The sequence below is a fragment of the Saccoglossus kowalevskii genome, chromosome 11 (genome assembly GCF_978046115.1).
Source record: "Saccoglossus kowalevskii chromosome 11, keSacKowa6.1, whole genome shotgun sequence".
NCBI lineage: Eukaryota > Metazoa > Hemichordata > Enteropneusta > Harrimaniidae > Saccoglossus > Saccoglossus kowalevskii.
Window position 1 is genome coordinate 36843753 of NC_140651.1, and position 23930 is coordinate 36867682.

The 23930-nt window shown below is 32.0% G+C and overlaps 1 protein-coding gene across 1 annotated transcript in view; it reads left to right on the plus strand.

Annotated features, from left to right (window-relative positions):
• LOC102806612 (centrosomal protein of 85 kDa-like) overlaps window positions 1-23930 on the plus strand; it is an 88028-nt gene that overhangs the window by 37584 nt on the left and 26514 nt on the right. The window lies entirely within an intron of this gene.

Here is a 23930-nt window from a genome sequence, read left to right on the forward strand (position 1 = left end):
AAGAGGTATGAGGATAATTTATCGTTGTCATATCCCCTAAATAGGTGTAAAAGAGGTATGAGGATAATTTATCATTGTCATATCTCCTAAATAGGTATGAAAGAGGTATGAGGATAATTTATCATTGTCATATCCCCTAAATAGGTATGAAAAAGGTATGAGGATAATTTATCATTGTCATATCCCCTAAAGAGGTATGAAAGAGGTATGAGGATAATTTATCGTTGTCATATCCCCTAAATAGGTGTAAAAGAGGTATGAGGATAATTTATCATTGTCATATCCCCTAAATAGGTATGAAAAAGGTATGAGGATAATTTATCATTGTCATATCCCCTAAATAGGTATGAAAGAGGTATGAGGATAATTTATCATTGTCATATCCCCTAAATAGGTATGAAAGAGGTATGAGGATAATTTATCGTTGTCATATCCCCTAAATAGGTGTAAAAGAGGTATGAGGATAATTTATCATTGTCATATCCCCTAAATAGGTATGAAAGAGGTATGAGGATAATTTATCATTGTCATATCCCCTAAATAGGTATGAAAGAGGTATGAGGATAATTTATCATTGTCATATCCCCTAAATAGGTATGAAAGAGGTATGAGGATAATTTATCATTGTCATATCCCCTAAATAGGTATGAAAGAGGTATGAGGATAATTTATCATTGTCATATCCCCTAAATAGGTATAAAAGAGGTATGAGGATAATTTATCATTGTCATATCCCCTAAATAGGTATGAAAGAGGTATGAGGAGAATTTATCATTGTCATATCCCCTAAATAGGTATGAAAGAGGTATGAGGAGAATTTATCATTGTCATATCCCCTAAATAGGTATGAAAGAGGTATGAGGAGAATTTATCATTGTCATATCCCCTAAATAGGTATAAAAGAGGTATGAGGATAATTTATCATTGTCATATCCCCTAAATAGGTATGAAAGAGGTATGAGGAGAATTTATCATTGTCATATCCCCTAAATAGGTATGAAAGAGGTATGAGGAGAATTTATCATTGTCATATCCCCTAAATAGGTATGAAAGAGGTATGAGGAGAATTTATCATTGTCATATCCCCTAAATAGGTATGAAAAAGGTATGAGAATAATTTACCATTGTCATATCCCGTAAAGAGGTATGAAAGAGGTATGAGGAGAATTTATCATTGTCATATCCCCTAAATAGGTATAAAAGAGGTATGAGGATAATTTATCATTGTCATATCCCCTAAATAGGTATGAAAGAGGTATGAGGAGAATTTATCATTGTCATATCCCCTAAATAGGTATGAAAGAGGTATGAGGAGAATTTATCATTGTCATATCCCCTAAATAGGTATGAAAAAGGTATGAGGATAATTTACCATTGTCATATCCCGTAAAGAGGTATGAAAGAGGTATGAGGAGAATTTATCATTGTCATATCCCCTAAATAGATATGAAAGAGGTATGAGGATAATTTATCATTGTCATATCCCCTAAATAGGTATGAAAGAAGTATGAGGATAATTTATCGTTGTCATATCCCCTAAATAGGTATGAAAGAGGTATGAGGATAATTTATCATTGTCATATCCCCTAAATAGGTATGAAAGAGGTATGAGGATAATTTATCATTGTCATATCCCCTAAATAGGTATGAAAGAGGTATGAGGATAATTTATCATTGTCATATCCCCTAAATAGGTATGAAAGAGGTATGAGGAGAATTTATCATTGTCATATCCCCTAAATAGGTATAAAAGAGGTATGAGGATAATTTATCATTGTCATATCCCCTAAATAGGTATGAAAGAGGTATGAGGAGAATTTATCATTGTCATATCCCCGGTATGAAAGAGGTATGAGGATAATTTATCATTGTCATATCCCCTAAATAGGTATAAAAGAGATATGAGGATAATTTATCATTGTCATATCCCCTAAAGAGGTATGACGATAATTTATCGTTGTCATATCTCCTAAATAGTTATAAAAGAGGTATGAAGATAATTTATCATTGTCATATCCCCTAAATAGGTATGAAAGAGGTATGAGGATAATTTATCATTGTCATATCCCCTAAATAGGTATGAAAGAGGTATGAGGATAATTTATCATTGTCATATCTCCTAAATAGGTATGAAAGAGGTATGAGGATAATTTATCGTTGTCATATCCCCTAAATAGGTATGAAAGAGGTATGAGGAGAATTTATCATTGTCATATCCCCTAAATAGGTATGAAGGAGGTATGAGGAGAATTTACCATTGTCATATCCCCTAAAGAGGTATGAAAGAGGTATGAGGAGAATTTATCATTATCATATCCCCTAAATAGGTATGAAAGAGGTATGAGGATAATTTATCATTGTCATATCCCCTAAATAGGTATGAAAGAGGTATGAGGAGAATTTATCATTGTCATATCCCCTAAATAGGTATAAAAGAGGTATGAGGATAATTTATCATTGTCATATCCCCTAAATAGGTATGAAAGAGGTATGAGGAGAATTTATCATTGTCATATCCCCGGTATGAAAGAGGTATGAGGATAATTTATCATTGTCATATCCCCTAAATAGGTATAAAAGAGATATGAGGATAATTTATCATTGTCATATCCCCTAAAGAGGTATGACGATAATTTATCGTTGTCATATCTCCTAAATAGTTATAAAAGAGGTATGAAGATAATTTATCATTGTCATATCCCCTAAATAGGTATGAAAGAGGTATGAGGATAATTTATCATTGTCATATCCCCTAAATAGGTATGAAAGAGGTATGAGGATAATTTATCATTGTCATATCTCCTAAATAGGTATGAAAGAGGTATGAGGATAATTTATCGTTGTCATATCCCCTAAATAGGTATGAAAGAGGTATGAGGAGAATTTATCATTGTCATATCCCCTAAATAGGTATGAAGGAGGTATGAGGAGAATTTACCATTGTCATATCCCCTAAAGAGGTATGAAAGAGGTATGAGGAGAATTTATCATTGTCATATCCCCTAAATAGTTATAAAAGAGGTATGATGATAATTTATCATTGTCATATCCCCTAAATAGGTATAAAAAAAGGTATGAGGATAATTTATCATTGTCATATCCCCTAAATAGGTATAAAAAAAGGTATGAGGATAATTTATCATTGTCATATCCCCTAAATAGGTATGAAAGAGGTATGAGGCGAATTTATCATTGTCATATCCCCTAAATAGTTATAAAAGAGGTATGATGATAATTTATCATTGTCATATCCCCTAAATAGGTATGAAAGAGGTATGAGGAGAATTTATCATTGTCATATCCCCTAAATAGGTATGAAAGAGGTATGAGGATAATTTATCATTGTCATATCCCCTAAATAGATATGAAAGAGGTATGAAAATAATTTACCATTGTCATATCCCCTAAATAGTTATAAAAGAGGTATGAGGAGAATTTATCATTGTCATATCCCCTAAATAGGTATGAAAGAGGTATGAGGATAATTTATCATTGTCATATCCCCTAAATAGGTATGAAAGAGGTGTGAGGAGAATTTATCATTGACATATCCCCTAAATAGGTATAAAAGAGGTATGAGGATAATTTATCATTGTCATATCCCCTAAATAGGTATGAAAGAGGTATGAGGATAATTTATCATTGTCATATCCCCTAAATAGGTATAAAAGAGGTATGAGGATAATTTATCATTGTCATATCCCCTAAATAGGTATAAAAGAGGTATGAGGATAATTTATCATTGTCATATCCCCTAAATAGATTTGAAAGAGGTACATTGTATGAGGATAATTTATCATTGTCATATCCCCTAAAGAGGTATGAAAGAGATATGAGGATAATTTATCATTGTCATATCCCCTAAATAGGTATGAAAGAGGTACATTGTATGAGGATAATTTATCATTGTCATATCCCCTAAAGAGGTATGAAAGAGGTATGAGGAGAATTTATCATTGTCATATCCCCTAAATAGTTATAAAAGAGGTATGATGATAATTTATCATTGTCATATCCCCTAAATAGGTATGAAAGAGGTATGAGGAGAATTTATCATTGTCATATCCCCTAAATAGGTATAAAAGAGGTATGAGGATAATTTATCATTGTCATATCCCCTAAATAGGTATGAAAGAGGTATGAGGATAATTTATCATTGTCATATCCCCTAAATAGGTATAAAAGAGGTATGAGGATAATTTATCATTGTCATATCCCCTAAATAGGTATGAAAGAGGTATGAGGAGAATTTATCATTGTCATATCCCCTAAATAGGTATGAAAAAGGTATGATGATAATTTATCATTGTCATATCCCCTAAATAGGTATAAAAGAGGTATGAGGATAATTTATCATTGTCATATCCCCTAAATAGGTATAAAAGAGGTATGAGGATAATTTATCATTGTCATATCCCCTAAATAGGTATGAAAGAGGTATGAGGATAATTTATCATTGTCATATCCCCTAAATAGGTATAAAAGAGGTATGAGGATAATTTATCATTGTCATATCCCCTAAATAGGTATGAAAGAGGTATGAGGAGAATTTATCATTGTCATATCCCCTAAATAGGTATGAAAAAGGTATGATGATAATTTATCATTGTCATATCCCCTAAAGAGGTATGAAAGAGGTATGAGGATAATTTATTGTTGTCATATCCCCTAAATAGGTATGAAAGAGGTACATTGTATGAGGATAATTTATCATTGTCATATCCCCTAAATATGTATGAAAGAGGTACATTGTATGAGGATAATTTATCATTGTCATATCCCCTTAATAGGTATGAAAGAGGTATGAGGATAATTTATCATTGTCATATCCCCAAAATAGGTATGAAAAAGGTATGAGGATAATTTACCATTGTCATATCCCCTAAAGAGGTATGAAAGAGGTATGAGGAGAATTTATCATTGTCATATCCTCTAAATAGGTATGAAAGAGGTATGAGGATAATTTATCATTGTCATATCCCCTAAATAGGTATGAAAGAGGTATGATGATAACTTATCGTTGTCATATCCCCTAAATAGGTATGAAAGAGGTATGAGGAGAATTTATCATTGTCATATCCCCTAAATAGGTATGAAAGAGGTATGAGGATAATTTATCGTTGTCATATCCCCTAAATAGGTATGAAAGAGGTACATTGTATGAGGATAATTTATCATTGTCATATCCCCTACAGAGGTATGAAAGAGGTATGAGGAGAATTTATCATTGTCATATCCCCTAAAGAGGTATGAAAGAGGTATGAGGAGAATTTTTCGTTGTCATATCCCCTAAATAGGTATGAAAGAGGTATGAGGAGAATTTATCATTGTCATATCCCCTAAATAGGTATGAAAAAGGTATGAGGATAATTTATCATTGTCATATCCCCTAAATAGGTATAAAAGAGGTATGAGGATAATTTATCATTGTCATATCCCCTAAATAGGTATGAAAGAGGTATGAGGATAATTTATCATTGTCATATCCCCTAAAGAGGTATGAAAGAGGTATGAGGAGAATTTTTCATTGTCATATCCCCTAAATAGGTATGAAAGAGGTATGAGGAGAATTTATCATTGTCATATCCCCTAAATAGGTATGAAAAAGGTATGAGGAGAATTTATCGTTGTCATATCCCCTAAATAGTTATAAAAGAGGTGTGGGTATGAAAGAGGTATGAGGAGAATTTATCATTGTCATATCCCCTAAATAGGTATGAAAGAAGTATGTGGATAATTTATCGTTGTCATATTCCCTAAATAGGTATGAAAGAGGTATGAGGATAATTTATCATTGTCATATCCCCTAAATAGTTATAAAAGAGGTATGGTGATAATTTATCATTGTCATATCCCCTAAATAGTTATGAAAGAGGTATGAGGATAATTTATCATTGTCATATCCCCTAAATAGGTATGAAAGAGGTATGAGGATAATTTACCATTGTCATATCCCCTAAATAGGTATGAAAGAGGTATGAGGAGAATTTATCATTGTCATATCCCCTAAATAGGTATGAAAGAGGTATGAGGAGAATTTATCATTGTCATATCCCCTGAATAGGTATGAAAGAGGTATGAGGAGAATTTATCATTGTCATATCCCCTAAATAGGTATGAAAGGGGTATGAGGAGAATTTATCATTGTCATATCCCCTAAATAGGTATGAAAGAGGTATGATGATAATTTATCGTTGTCATATTCCCTAAATAGGTATGAAAGAGGTATGAGGAGAATTTATCATTGTCATATCCCCTAAAGAGGTATGAGGAGAATTTATCATTGTCATATCCCCTAAATAGTTATAAAAGAGGTATGAGGAGAATTTATCATTGTCATATCCCCTAAATAGGTATGAAAGAGGTATGAGGATAATTTATCATTGTCATATCCCCTAAATAGGTATGAAAGAGGTATGAGGAGAATTTATCATTGTCATATCCCCTAAATAGGTATAAAAGAGGTATGAGGATAATTTATCATTGTCATATCCCCTAAATAGGTATAAAAGAGGTATGAGGATAATTTATCATTGTCATATCCCCTAAATAGGTATGAAAGAGGTATGAGGATAATTTATCATTGTCATATCCCCTAAATAGGTATGAAAGAGGTATGAGGATAATTTATCATTGTCATATCCCCTAAATAGGTATGAAAGAGGTATGAGGAGAATTTATCATTGTCATATCCCCTAAATAGGTATGAAAAAGGTATGATGATAATTTATCATTGTCATATCCCCTAAATAGGTATAAAAGAGGTATGAGGATAATTTATCATTGTCATATCCCCTAAATAGGTATAAAAGAGGTATGAGGATAATTTATCATTGTCATATCCCCTAAATAGGTATGAAAGAGGTATGAGGATAATTTATCATTGTCATATCCCCTAAATAGGTATAAAAGAGGTATGAGGATAATTTATCATTGTCATATCCCCTAAATAGGTATGAAAGGGGTATGAGGAGAATTTATCATTGTCATATCCCCTAAATAGGTATGAAAGAGGTATGATGATAATTTATCGTTGTCATATCCCCTAAATAGGTATGAAAGAGGTATGAGGAGAATTTATCATTGTCATATCCCCTAAAGAGGTATGAGGAGAATTTATCATTGTCATATCCCCTAAATAGTTATAAAAGAGGTATGAGGAGAATTTATCATTGTCATATCCCCTAAATAGGTATGAAAGAGGTATGAGGATAATTTATCATTGTCATATCCCCTAAATAGGTATGAAAGAGGTATGAGGAGAATTTATCATTGTCATATCCCCTAAATAGGTATAAAAGAGGTATGAGGATAATTTATCATTGTCATATCCCCTAAATAGGTATAAAAGAGGTATGAGGATAATTTATCATTGTCATATCCCCTAAATAGGTATGAAAGAGGTATGAGGATAATTTATCATTGTCATATCCCCTAAATAGGTATAAAAGAGGTATGAGGATAATTTATCATTGTCATATCCCCTAAATAGGTATGAAAGAGGTATGAGGAGAATTTATCATTGTCATATCCCCTAAATAGGTATGAAAAAGGTATGATGATAATTTATCATTGTCATATCCCCTAAATAGGTATAAAAGAGGTATGAGGATAATTTATCATTGTCATATCCCCTAAATAGGTATAAAAGAGGTATGAGGATAATTTATCATTGTCATATCCCCTAAATAGGTATGAAAGAGGTATGAGGATAATTTATCATTGTCATATCCCCTAAATAGGTATAAAAGAGGTATGAGGATAATTTATCATTGTCATATCCCCTAAATAGGTATGAAAGAGGTATGAGGAGAATTTATCATTGTCATATCCCCTAAATAGGTATGAAAAAGGTATGATGATAATTTATCATTGTCATATCCCCTAAAGAGGTATGAGGATAATTTATTGTTGTCATATCCCCTAAATAGGTATGAAAGAGGTACATTGTATGAGGATAATTTATCATTGTCATATCCCCTAAATATGTATGAAAGAGGTACATTGTATGAGGATAATTTATCATTGTCATATCCCCTAAATAGGTATGAAAGAGGTATGAGGATAATTTATCATTGTCATATCCCCAAAATAGGTATGAAAAAGGTATGAGGATAATTTACCATTGTCATATCCCCTAAAGAGGTATGAAAGAGGTATGAGGAGAATTTATCATTGTCATATCCCCTAAATAGGTATGAAAGAGGTATGAGGATAATTTATCATTGTCATATCCCCTAAATAGGTATGAAAGAGGTATGATGATAACTTATCGTTGTCATATCCCCTAAATAGGTATGAAAGAGGTATGAGGAGAATTTATCATTGTCATATCCCCTAAAGAGGTATGAAAGAGGTATGAGGAGAATTTATCATTGTCATATCCCCTAAATAGGTATGAAAAAGGTATGAGGATAATTTATCATTGTCATATCCCCTAAATAGGTATGAAAGAGGTATGATGATAACTTATCGTTGTCATATCCCCTAAATAGGTATGAAAGAGGTATGAGGAGAATTTATCATTGTCATATCCCCTAAATAGGTATGAAAAAGGTATGAGGATAATTTATCATTGTCATATCCCCTAAATAGGTATGAAAGAGGTATGATGATAACTTATCGTTGTCATATCCCCTAAATAGGTATGAAAGAGGTATGAGGAGAATTTATCATTGTCATATCCCCTAAATAGGTATGAAAGAGGTATAAGGATAATTTATCATTGTCATATCCCCTAAATAGGTATGAAAGAGGTATGAGGATAATTTATCATTGTCATATCCCCTAAATAGGTATGAAAGAGGTATGAGGATAATTTATCATTGTCATATCCCCTAAATAGGTATGAAAGAGGTATGAGGAGAATTTATCATTGTCATATCCCCTAAATAGGTATGAAAGATTGATGAGGATAATTTATCATTGTCATATCCCCTAAATAGGTATGAAAGAGGTATGAGGATAATTTATCATTGTCATATCCCCTAAAGAGGTATGAAAGAGGTATGAGGAGAATTTATCATTGTCATATCCCCTAAATAGTTATAAAAGAGGTATGATGATAATTTATCATTGTCATATCTCCTAAATAGGTATGAAAGAGGTATGAGGATAATTTATCATTGTCATATCCCCTAAATAGGTATGAAAGAGGTATGAGGATAATTTATCATTGTCATATCCCCTAAATAGGTATGAAAGAGGTATGAGGATAATTTATCATTGTCATATCCCCTAAATAGGTGTAAAAGAGGTATGAGGATAATTTATCATTGTCATATCCCCTAAATAGGTATGAAAGAGGTATGAGGAGAATTTATCATTGTCATATCCCCTAAATAGGTATGAAAAAGGTATGATGATAATTTATCATTGTCATATCCCCTAAATAGGTATGAAAAAGGTATGAGGATAATTTATCATTGTCATATCCCCTAAATAGGTATGAAAGAGGTATAAGGATAATTTATCATTGTCATATCCCCTAAATAGGTATAAAAGAGGTATGAGGAGAATTTATCATTGTCATATCCCCTAAATAGGTATGAAAAAGGTATGATGATAATTTATCATTGTCATATCCCCTAAATAGGTATGAAAGAGATATGAGGATAATTTATCATTGTCATATCCCCTAAATAGGTATGAAAGAGGTATGATGATAACTTATCGTTGTCATATCCCCTAAATAGGTATGAAAGAGGTATGAGGAGAATTTATCATTGTCATATCCCCTAAATAGGTATGAAAGAGGTATGAGGATAATTTATCGTTGTCATATCCCCTAAATAGGTATGAAAGAGGTATGATGATAACTTATCGTTGTCATATCCCCTAAATAGGTATGAAAGAGGTATGAGGATAATTTATCATTGTCATATCCCCTAAATAGGTATGAAAGAGGTATGAGGATAATTTATCATTGTCATATCCCCTACAGAGGTATGAAAGAGGTATGAGGAGAATTTATCATTGTCATATCCCCTAAATAGGTATGAAAGAGGTATGAGGATAATTTATCATTGTCATATCCCCTAAATAGGTATGAAAGAGGTATGATGATAACTTATCGTTGTCATATCCCCTAAATAGGTATGAAAGAGGTATGAGGAGAATTTATCATTGTCATATCCCCTAAATAGGTATGAAAGAGGTATAAGGATAATTTATCATTGTCATATCCCCTAAATAGGTATGAAAGAGGTATGAGGATAATTTATCATTGTCATATCCCCTAAATAGGTATGAAAGAGGTATGAGGATAATTTATCATTGTCATATCCCCTAAATAGGTATGAAAGAGGTATGAGGAGAATTTATCATTGTCATATCCCCTAAATAGGTATGAAAGATTGATGAGGATAATTTATCATTGTCATATCCCCTAAATAGGTATGAAAGAGGTATGAGGATAATTTATCATTGTCATATCCCCTAAATAGTTATAAAAGAGGTACATTGTATGAGGATAATTTATCATTGTCATATCCCCTAAAGAGGTATGAAAGAGGTATGAGGAGAATTTATCATTGTCATATCCCCTAAATAGTTATAAAAGAGGTATGATGATAATTTATCATTGTCATATCTCCTAAATAGGTATGAAAGAGGTATGAGGATAATTTATCATTGTCATATCCCCTAAATAGGTATGAAAGAGGTATGAGGATAATTTATCATTGTCATATCCCCTAAATAGGTATGAAAGAGGTATGAGGATAATTTATCATTGTCATATCCCCTAAATAGGTGTAAAAGAGGTATGAGGATAATTTATCATTGTCATATCCCCTAAATAGGTATGAAAGAGGTATGAGGAGAATTTATCATTGTCATATCCCCTAAATAGGTATGAAAAAGGTATGATGATAATTTATCATTGTCATATCCCCTAAATAGGTATGAAAAAGGTATGAGGATAATTTATCATTGTCATATCCCCTAAATAGGTATGAAAGAGATATAAGGATAATTTATCATTGTCATATCCCCTAAATAGGTATAAAAGAGGTATGAGGAGAATTTATCATTGTCATATCCCCTAAATAGGTATGAAAAAGGTATGATGATAATTTATCATTGTCATATCCCCAAAATAGGTATGAAAAAGGTATGAGGATAATTTACCATTGTCATATCCCCTAAAGAGGTATGAAAGAGGTATGAGGAGAATTTATCATTGTCATATCCCCTAAATAGGTATGAAAGGGGTATGAGGAGAATTTATCATTGTCATATCCCCTAAATAGGTATGAAAGAGGTATGATGATAATTTATCGTTGTCATATCCCCTAAATAGGTATGAAAGGGGTATGAGGAGAATTTATCATTGTCATATCCCCTAAATAGGTATGAAAGAGGTACATTGTATGAGGATAATTTATCATTGTCATATCCCCTAAAGAGGTATGAGGAGAATTTATCATTGTCATATCCCCTAAATAGGTATGAAAAAAGTATGATGATAATTTATCATTGTCATATCCCCTAAAGAGGTATGAAAGAGGTATGAGGATAATTTATTGTTGTCATATCCCCTAAATAGGTATAAAAGAGGTATGAGGATAATTTATCATTGTCATATCCCCTAAATAGGTATGAAAGAGGTATGAGGAGAATTTATCATTGTCATATCCCCTAAATAGGTATGAAAAAGGTATGAGGAGAATTTATCATTGTCATATCCCCTAAAAAGGTATGAAAGAGGTATGAGGATAATTTATCATTGTCATATCCCCTAAATAGGTATGAAAGAGGTATGAGGAGAATTTATCATTGTCATATCCCCTAAATAGGTATGAAAAAGGTATGATGATAATTTATCATTGTCATATCCCCTAAATAGGTATGAAAGAGGTATGAGGATAATTTATCATTGTCATATCCCCTAAATAGGTATGAAAGAGGTATAAGGATAATTTATCGTTGCCATATCCCCTAAATAGGTATGAAAGAGGTATGAGGAGAATTTATCATTGTCATATCTTCTAAATAGGTATGAAAGAGGTATGAGGAGAATTTATCATTGTCATATCCCCTAAATAGGTATGAAAGAGGTATGATGATAATTTATCGTTGTCATATCCCCTAAATAGGTATGAAAGAGGTATGAGGATAATTTATCATTGTCATATCCCCTAAATAGGTATGAAAGAGGTATGAGGATAATTTATCATTGCCATATCCCCTAAATAGATATGAAAGAGGTATGAAAATAATTTACCATTGTCATATCCCCTAAATAGTTATAAAAGAGGTATGAGGAGAATTTATCATTGTCATATCCCCTAAATAGGTATGAAAGAGGTATGAGGATAATTTATCATTGTCATATCCCCTAAATAGGTATGAAAGAGGTATGAGGATAATTTATCATTGTCATATCCCCGGTATGAAAGAGGTATGAGGATAATTTATCATTGTCATATCCCCTAAATAGGTATAAAAGAGATATGAGGATAATTTATCATTGTCATATCCCCTAAAGAGGTATGACGATAATTTATCGTTGTCATATCTCCTAAATAGTTATAAAAGAGGTATGAGGAGAATTTATCATTGTCATATCCCCTAAATAGGTATAAAAGAGGTATGAGGATAATTTATCATTGTCATATCCCCTAAATAGGTATGAAAGAGGTATGAGGAGAATTTATCATTGTCATATCCCCTAAATAGGTATGAAAGAGGTATGAGGATAATTTATCATTGTCATATCCCCTAAAGAGGTATGAAAGAGGTATGAGGATAATTTATCGTTGTCATATCCCCTAAATAGGTATGAAAGAGGTACATTGTATGAGGATAATTTATCATTGTCATATCCCCTAAATAGGTATGAAAGAGGTATGAGGATAATTTATCATTGTCATATCCCCTAAAGAGGTATGAAAGAGGTATGAGGAGAATTTATCATTGTCATATCCCCTAAATAGTTATAAAAGAGGTATGATGATAATTTATCATTGTCATATCCCCTAAATAGGTATGAAAAAGGTATGATGATAATTTATCATTGTCATATCCCCTAAATAGGTATGAAAGAGATATGAGGATAATTTATCATTGTCATATCCCCTAAATAGGTATGAAAGAGGTATGATGATAACTTATCGTTGTCATATCCCCTAAATAGGTATGAAAGAGGTATGAGGAGAATTTATCATTGTCATATCCCCTAAATAGGTATGAAAGAGGTATGAGGATAATTTATCGTTGTCATATCCCCTAAATAGGTATGAAAGAGGTATGATGATAACTTATCGTTGTCATATCCCCTAAATAGGTATGAAAGAGGTATGAGGATAATTTATCATTGTCATATCCCCTAAATAGGTATGAAAGAGGTATGAGGATAATTTATCATTGTCATATCCCCTACAGAGGTATGAAAGAGGTATGAGGAGAATTTATCATTGTCATATCCCCTAAATAGGTATGAAAGAGGTATGAGGATAATTTATCATTGTCATATCCCCTAAATAGGTATGAAAGAGGTATGATGATAACTTATCGTTGTCATATCCCCTAAATAGGTATGAAAGAGGTATGAGGAGAATTTATCATTGTCATATCCCCTAAATAGGTATGAAAGAGGTATAAGGATAATTTATCATTGTCATATCCCCTAAATAGGTATGAAAGAGGTATGAGGATAATTTATCATTGTCATATCCCCTAAATAGGTATGAAAGAGGTATGAGGATAATTTATCATTGTCATATCCCCTAAATAGGTATGAAAGAGGTATGAGGAGAATTTATCATTGTCATATCCCCTAAATAGGTATGAAAGATTGATGAGGATAATTTATCATTGTCATATCCCCTAAATAGGTATGAAAGAGGTATGAGGATAATTTATCATTGTCATATCCCCTAAATAGTTATAAAAGAGGTACATTGTATGAGGATAATTTATCATTGTCATATCCCCTAAAGAGGTATGAAAGAGGTATGAGGAGAATTTATCATTGTCATATCCCCTAAATAGTTATAAAAGAGGTATGATGATAATTTATCATTGTCATATCTCCTAAATAGGTATGAAAGAGGTATGAGGATAATTTATCATTGTCATATCCCCTAAATAGGTATGAAAGAGGTATGAGGATAATTTATCATTGTCATATCCCCTAAATAGGTATGAAAGAGGTATGAGGATAATTTATCATTGTCATATCCCCTAAATAGGTGTAAAAGAGGTATGAGGATAATTTATCATTGTCATATCCCCTAAATAGGTATGAAAGAGGTATGAGGAGAATTTATCATTGTCATATCCCCTAAATAGGTATGAAAAAGGTATGATGATAATTTATCATTGTCATATCCCCTAAATAGGTATGAAAAAGGTATGAGGATAATTTATCATTGTCATATCCCCTAAATAGGTATGAAAGAGATATAAGGATAATTTATCATTGTCATATCCCCTAAATAGGTATAAAAGAGGTATGAGGAGAATTTATCATTGTCATATCCCCTAAATAGGTATGAAAAAGGTATGATGATAATTTATCATTGTCATATCCCCAAAATAGGTATGAAAAAGGTATGAGGATAATTTACCATTGTCATATCCCCTAAAGAGGTATGAAAGAGGTATGAGGAGAATTTATCATTGTCATATCCCCTAAATAGGTATGAAAGGGGTATGAGGAGAATTTATCATTGTCATATCCCCTAAATAGGTATGAAAGAGGTATGATGATAATTTATCGTTGTCATATCCCCTAAATAGGTATGAAAGGGGTATGAGGAGAATTTATCATTGTCATATCCCCTAAATAGGTATGAAAGAGGTACATTGTATGAGGATAATTTATCATTGTCATATCCCCTAAAGAGGTATGAGGAGAATTTATCATTGTCATATCCCCTAAATAGGTATGAAAAAAGTATGATGATAATTTATCATTGTCATATCCCCTAAAGAGGTATGAAAGAGGTATGAGGATAATTTATTGTTGTCATATCCCCTAAATAGGTATAAAAGAGGTATGAGGATAATTTATCATTGTCATATCCCCTAAATAGGTATGAAAGAGGTATGAGGAGAATTTATCATTGTCATATCCCCTAAATAGGTATGAAAAAGGTATGAGGAGAATTTATCATTGTCATATCCCCTAAAAAGGTATGAAAGAGGTATGAGGATAATTTATCATTGTCATATCCCCTAAATAGGTATGAAAGAGGTATGAGGAGAATTTATCATTGTCATATCCCCTAAATAGGTATGAAAAAGGTATGATGATAATTTATCATTGTCATATCCCCTAAATAGGTATGAAAGAGGTATGAGGATAATTTATCATTGTCATATCCCCTAAATAGGTATGAAAGAGGTATAAGGATAATTTATCGTTGCCATATCCCCTAAATAGGTATGAAAGAGGTATGAGGAGAATTTATCATTGTCATATCTTCTAAATAGGTATGAAAGAGGTATGAGGAGAATTTATCATTGTCATATCCCCTAAATAGGTATGAAAGAGGTATGATGATAATTTATCGTTGTCATATCCCCTAAATAGGTATGAAAGAGGTATGAGGATAATTTATCATTGTCATATCCCCTAAATAGGTATGAAAGAGGTATGAGGATAATTTATCATTGCCATATCCCCTAAATAGATATGAAAGAGGTATGAAAATAATTTACCATTGTCATATCCCCTAAATAGTTATAAAAGAGGTATGAGGAGAATTTATCATTGTCATATCCCCTAAATAGGTATGAAAGAGGTATGAGGATAATTTATCATTGTCATATCCCCTAAATAGGTATGAAAGAGGTATGAGGATAATTTATCATTGTCATATCCCCGGTATGAAAGAGGTATGAGGATAATTTATCATTGTCATATCCCCTAAATAGGTATAAAAGAGATATGAGGATAATTTATCATTGTCATATCCCCTAAAGAGGTATGACGATAATTTATCGTTGTCATATCTCCTAAATAGTTATAAAAGAGGTATGAGGAGAATTTATCATTGTCATATCCCCTAAATAGGTATAAAAGAGGTATGAGGATAATTTATCATTGTCATATCCCCTAAATAGGTATGAAAGAGGTATGAGGAGAATTTATCATTGTCATATCCCCTAAATAGGTATGAAAGAGGTATGAGGATAATTTATCATTGTCATATCCCCTAAAGAGGTATGAAAGAGGTATGAGGATAATTTATCGTTGTCATATCCCCTAAATAGGTATGAAAGAGGTACATTGTATGAGGATAATTTATCATTGTCATATCCCCTAAATAGGTATGAAAGAGGTATGAGGATAATTTATCATTGTCATATCCCCTAAAGAGGTATGAAAGAGGTATGAGGAGAATTTATCATTGTCATATCCCCTAAATAGTTATAAAAGAGGTATGATGATAATTTATCATTGTCATATCCCCTAAATAGGTATGAAAGAGGTATGAGGATAATTTATCATTGTCATATCCCCTAAATAGGTATGAAAGAGGTATGAGGATAATTTACCTTTGTCATATCCCCTAAAGAGGTATGAAAGAGGTATGAGGAGAATTTATCATTGTCATATCCCCTAAATAGTTATAAAAGAGGTATGATGATAATTTATCATTGTCATATCCCCTAAATAGGTATGAAAGAGGTATGAGGATAATTTATCATTGTCATATCCCCTAAATAGGTATGAAAGAGGTATGAGGATAATTTACCATTGTCATATCCCCTAAATAGGTATGAAAGAGGTATGATGATAATTTATCATTGTCATATCCCCTAAATAGGTATGAAAGAGGTATGATGATAATTTACCATTGTCATATCCCCTAAAGAGGTATGAAAGAGGTATGAGGAGAATTTATCATTGTCATATCCCCTAAATAGTTATAAAAGAGGTATGATGATAATTTATCATTGTCATATCCCCTATATAGGTATGAAAGAGGTATGAGGATAATTTATCATTGTCATATCCCCTAAATAGGTATGAAAGAGGTATGAGGATAATTTATCATTATCATATCCCCTAAATAGGTATGAAAGAGGTATGAGGATAATTTATCGTTGTCATATCCCCTAAATAGGTATGAAAGAGGTATGAGGAGAATTTATCATTGTCATATCCCCTAAATAGGTATGAAAGAGGTATGAGGAGAATTTTTCATTGTCATATCCCCTAAATAGGTATGAAAGAGGTATGAGGAGAATTTATCATTGTCATATCCCCTAAATAGGTATGATAGAGGTATGAGGAGAATTTATCATTGTCATATCCCCAAAATAGGTATGAAAAAGGTATGAGGATAATTTACCATTGTCATATCCCCTAAAGAGGTATGAAAGAGGTATGAGGATAATTTATCATTGTCATATCCCCTAAATAGGTATGAAAGGGGTATGAGGAGAATTTATCATTGTCATATCCCCTAAATAGGTATGAAAGAGGTACATTGTATGAGGATAATTTATCATTGTCATATCCCCTAAAGAGGTATGAAAGAGGTATGAGGAGAATTTATCATTGTCATATCCCCTAAATAGTTATAAAAGAGGTATGATGATAATTTATCATTGTCATATCCCCTAAATAGGTATGAAAGAGGTATGAGGAGAATTTATCATTGTCATATCCCCTAAATAGGTATGAAAGAGGTATGAGGATAATTTATCATTGTCATATCCCCTAAATAGGTATGAAAGAGGTATGAGGATAATTTATCATTGTCATATCCCCTAAATAGGTGTAAAAGAGGTATGAGGATAATTTATCATTGTCATATCCCCTAAATAGGTATGAAAGAGGTATGAGGAGAATTTATCATTGTCATATCCCCTAAATAGGTATGAAAAAGGTATGATGATAATTTATCATTGTCATATCCCCTAAATAGGTATGAAAAAGGTATGAGGATAATTTATCATTGTCATATCCCCTAAATAGGTATGAAAGAGATATAAGGATAATTTATCATTGTCATATCCCCTAAATAGGTATAAAAGAGGTATGAGGAGAATTTATCATTGTCATATCCCCTAAATAGGTATGAAAAAGGTATGATGATAATTTATCATTGTCATATCCCCAAAATAGGTATGAAAAAGGTATGAGGATAATTTACCATTGTCATATCCCCTAAAGAGGTATGAAAGAGGTATGAGGAGAATTTATCATTGTCATATCCCCTAAATAGGTATGAAAGGGGTATGAGGAGAATTTATCATTGTCATATCCCCTAAATAGGTATGAAAGAGGTATGATGATAATTTATCGTTGTCATATCCCCTAAATAGGTATGAAAGGGGTATGAGGAGAATTTATCATTGTCATATCCCCTAAATAGGTATGAAAGAGGTACATTGTATGAGGATAATTTATCATTGTCATATCCCCTAAAGAGGTATGAGGAGAATTTATCATTGTCATATCCCCTAAATAGGTATGAAAAAAGTATGATGATAATTTATCATTGTCATATCCCCTAAAGAGGTATGAAAGAGGTATGAGGATAATTTATTGTTGTCATATCCCCTAAATAGGTATAAAAGAGGTATGAGGATAATTTATCATTGTCATATCCCCTAAATAGGTATGAAAGAGGTATGAGGAGAATTTATCATTGTCATATCCCCTAAATAGGTATGAAAAAGGTATGAGGAGAATTTATCATTGTCATATCCCCTAAAGAGGTATGAAAGAGGTATGAGGATAATTTATCATTGTCATATCCCCTAAATAGGTATGAAAGAGGTATGAGGAGAATTTATCATTGTCATATCCCCTAAATAGGTATGAAAAAGGTATGATGATAATTTATCATTGTCATATCCCCTAAATAGGTATGAAAGAGGTATGAGGATAATTTATCATTGTCATATCCCCTAAATAGGTATGAAAGAGGTATAAGGATAATTTATCGTTGCCATATCCCCTAAATAGGTATGAAAGAGGTATGAGGAGAATTTATCATTGTCATATCTTCTAAATAGGTATGAAAGAGGTATGAGGAGAATTTATCATTGTCATATCCCCTAAATAGGTATGAAAGAGGTATGATGATAATTTATCGTTGTCATATCCCCTAAATAGGTATGAAAGAGGTATGAGGATAATTTATCATTGTCATATCCCCTAAATAGGTATGAAAGAGGTATGAGGATAATTTATCATTGCCATATCCCCTAAATAGATATGAAAGAGGTATGAAAATAATTTACCATTGTCATATCCCCTAAATAGTTATAAAAGAGGTATGAGGAGAATTTATCATTGTCATATCCCCTAAATAGGTATGAAAGAGGTATGAGGATAATTTATCATTGTCATATCCCCTAAATAGGTATGAAAGAGGTATGAGGATAATTTATCATTGTCATATCCCCGGTATGAAAGAGGTATGAGGATAATTTATCATTGTCATATCCCCTAAATAGGTATAAAAGAGATATGAGGATAATTTATCATTGTCATATCCCCTAAAGAGGTATGACGATAATTTATCGTTGTCATATCCCCTAAATAGGTATGAAAGAGGTATGAGGAGAATTTATCATTGTCATATCCCCTAAATAGGTATGAAAAAGGTATGATGATAATTTATCATTGTCATATCCCCTAAATAGGTATGAAAAAGGTATGAGGATAATTTATCATTGTCATATCCCCTAAATAGGTATGAAAGAGGTATGATGATAACTTATCGTTGTCATATCCCCTAAATAGGTATGAAAGAGGTATGAGGAGAATTTATCATTGTCATATCCCCTAAATAGGTATGAAAGAGGTATAAGGATAATTTATCATTGTCATATCCCCTAAATAGGTATGAAAGAGGTATGAGGATAATTTATCATTGTCATATCCCCTAAATAGGTATGAAAGAGGTATGAGGATAATTTATCATTGTCATATCCCCTAAATAGGTATGAAAGAGGTATGAGGAGAATTTATCATTGTCATATCCCCTAAATAGGTATGAAAGATTGATGAGGATAATTTATCATTGTCATATCCCCTAAATAGGTATGAAAGAGGTATGAGGATAATTTATCATTGTCATATCCCCTAAAGAGGTATGAAAGAGGTATGAGGAGAATTTATCATTGTCATATCCCCTAAATAGTTATAAAAGAGGTATGATGATAATTTATCATTGTCATATCTCCTAAATAGGTATGAAAGAGGTATGAGGATAATTTATCATTGTCATATCCCCTAAATAGGTATGAAAGAGGTATGAGGATAATTTATCATTGTCATATCCCCTAAATAGGTATGAAAGAGGTATGAGGATAATTTATCATTGTCATATCCCCTAAATAGGTGTAAAAGAGGTATGAGGATAATTTATCATTGTCATATCCCCTAAATAGGTATGAAAGAGGTATGAGGAGAATTTATCATTGTCATATCCCCTAAATAGGTATGAAAAAGGTATGATGATAATTTATCATTGTCATATCCCCTAAATAGGTATGAAAAAGGTATGAGGATAATTTATCATTGTCATATCCCCTAAATAGGTATGAAAGAGGTATAAGGATAATTTATCATTGTCATATCCCCTAAATAGGTATAAAAGAGGTATGAGGAGAATTTATCATTGTCATATCCCCTAAATAGGTATGAAAAAGGTATGATGATAATTTATCATTGTCATATCCCCTAAATAGGTATGAAAGAGATATGAGGATAATTTATCATTGTCATATCCCCTAAATAGGTATGAAAGAGGTATGATGATAACTTATCGTTGTCATATCCCCTAAATAGGTATGAAAGAGGTATGAGGAGAATTTATCATTGTCATATCCCCTAAATAGGTATGAAAGAGGTATGAGGATAATTTATCGTTGTCATATCCCCTAAATAGGTATGAAAGAGGTATGATGATAACTTATCGTTGTCATATCCCCTAAATAGGTATGAAAGAGGTATGAGGATAATTTATCATTGTCATATCCCCTAAATAGGTATGAAAGAGGTATGAGGATAATTTATCATTGTCATATCCCCTACAGAGGTATGAAAGAGGTATGAGGAGAATTTATCATTGTCATATCCCCTAAATAGGTATGAAAGAGGTATGAGGATAATTTATCATTGTCATATCCCCTAAATAGGTATGAAAGAGGTATGATGATAACTTATCGTTGTCATATCCCCTAAATAGGTATGAAAGAGGTATGAGGAGAATTTATCATTGTCATATCCCCTAAATAGGTATGAAAGAGGTATAAGGATAATTTATCATTGTCATATCCCCTAAATAGGTATGAAAGAGGTATGAGGATAATTTATCATTGTCATATCCCCTAAATAGGTATGAAAGAGGTATGAGGATAATTTATCATTGTCATATCCCCTAAATAGGTATGAAAGAGGTATGAGGAGAATTTATCATTGTCATATCCCCTAAATAGGTATGAAAGATTGATGAGGATAATTTATCATTGTCATATCCCCTAAATAGGTATGAAAGAGGTATGAGGATAATTTATCATTGTCATATCCCCTAAATAGTTATAAAAGAGGTACATTGTATGAGGATAATTTATCATTGTCATATCCCCTAAAGAGGTATGAAAGAGGTATGAGGAGAATTTATCATTGTCATATCCCCTAAATAGTTATAAAAGAGGTATGATGATAATTTATCATTGTCATATCTCCTAAATAGGTATGAAAGAGGTATGAGGATAATTTATCATTGTCATATCCCCTAAATAGGTATGAAAGAGGTATGAGGATAATTTATCATTGTCATATCCCCTAAATAGGTATGAAAGAGGTATGAGGATAATTTATCATTGTCATATCCCCTAAATAGGTGTAAAAGAGGTATGAGGATAATTTATCATTGTCATATCCCCTAAATAGGTATGAAAGAGGTATGAGGAGAATTTATCATTGTCATATCCCCTAAATAGGTATGAAAAAGGTATGATGATAATTTATCATTGTCATATCCCCTAAATAGGTATGAAAAAGGTATGAGGATAATTTATCATTGTCATATCCCCTAAATAGGTATGAAAGAGATATAAGGATAATTTATCATTGTCATATCCCCTAAATAGGTATAAAAGAGGTATGAGGAGAATTTATCATTGTCATATCCCCTAAATAGGTATGAAAAAGGTATGATGATAATTTATCATTGTCATATCCCCAAAATAGGTATGAAAAAGGTATGAGGATAATTTACCATTGTCATATCCCCTAAAGAGGTATGAAAGAGGTATGAGGAGAATTTATCATTGTCATATCCCCTAAATAGGTATGAAAGGGGTATGAGGAGAATTTATCATTGTCATATCCCCTAAATAGGTATGAAAGAGGTATGATGATAATTTATCGTTGTCATATCCCCTAAATAGGTATGAAAGGGGTATGAGGAGAATTTATCATTGTCATATCCCCTAAATAGGTATGAAAGAGGTACATTGTATGAGGATAATTTATCATTGTCATATCCCCTAAAGAGGTATGAGGAGAATTTATCATTGTCATATCCCCTAAATAGGTATGAAAAAAGTATGATGATAATTTATCATTGTCATATCCCCTAAAGAGGTATGAAAGAGGTATGAGGATAATTTATTGTTGTCATATCCCCTAAATAGGTATAAAAGAGGTATGAGGATAATTTATCATTGTCATATCCCCTAAATAGGTATGAAAGAGGTATGAGGAGAATTTATCATTGTCATATCCCCTAAATAGGTATGAAAAAGGTATGAGGAGAATTTATCATTGTCATATCCCCTAAAGAGGTATGAAAGAGGTATGAGGATAATTTATCATTGTCATATCCCCTAAATAGGTATGAAAGAGGTATGAGGAGAATTTATCATTGTCATATCCCCTAAATAGGTATGAAAAAGGTATGATGATAATTTATCATTGTCATATCCCCTAAATAGGTATGAAAGAGGTATGAGGATAATTTATCATTGTCATATCCCCTAAATAGGTATGAAAGAGGTATAAGGATAATTTATCGTTGCCATATCCCCTAAATAGGTATGAAAGAGGTATGAGGAGAATTTATCATTGTCATATCTTCTAAATAGGTATGAAAGAGGTATGAGGAGAATTTATCATTGTCATATCCCCTAAATAGGTATGAAAGAGGTATGATGATAATTTATCGTTGTCATATCCCCTAAATAGGTATGAAAGAGGTATGAGGATAATTTATCATTGTCATATCCCCTAAATAGGTATGAAAGAGGTATGAGGATAATTTATCATTGCCATATCCCCTAAATAGATATGAAAGAGGTATGAAAATAATTTACCATTGTCATATCCCCTAAATAGTTATAAAAGAGGTATGAGGAGAATTTATCATTGTCATATCCCCTAAATAGGTATGAAAGAGGTATGAGGATAATTTATCATTGTCATATCCCCTAAATAGGTATGAAAGAGGTATGAGGATAATTTATCATTGTCATATCCCCGGTATGAAAGAGGTATGAGGATAATTTATCATTGTCATATCCCCTAAATAGGTATAAAAGAGATATGAGGATAATTTATCATTGTCATATCCCCTAAAGAGGTATGACGATAATTTATCGTTGTCATATCTCCTAAATAGTTATAAAAGAGGTATGAGGAGAATTTATCATTGTCATATCCCCTAAATAGGTATAAAAGAGGTATGAGGATAATTTATCATTGTCATATCCCCTAAATAGGTATGAAAGAGGTATGAGGAGAATTTATCATTGTCATATCCCCTAAATAGGTATGAAAGAGGTATGAGGATAATTTATCATTGTCATATCCCCTAAAGAGGTATGAAAGAGGTATGAGGATAATTTATCGTTGTCATATCCCCTAAATAGGTATGAAAGAGGTACATTGTATGAGGATAATTTATCATTGTCATATCCCCTAAATAGGTATGAAAGAGGTATGAGGA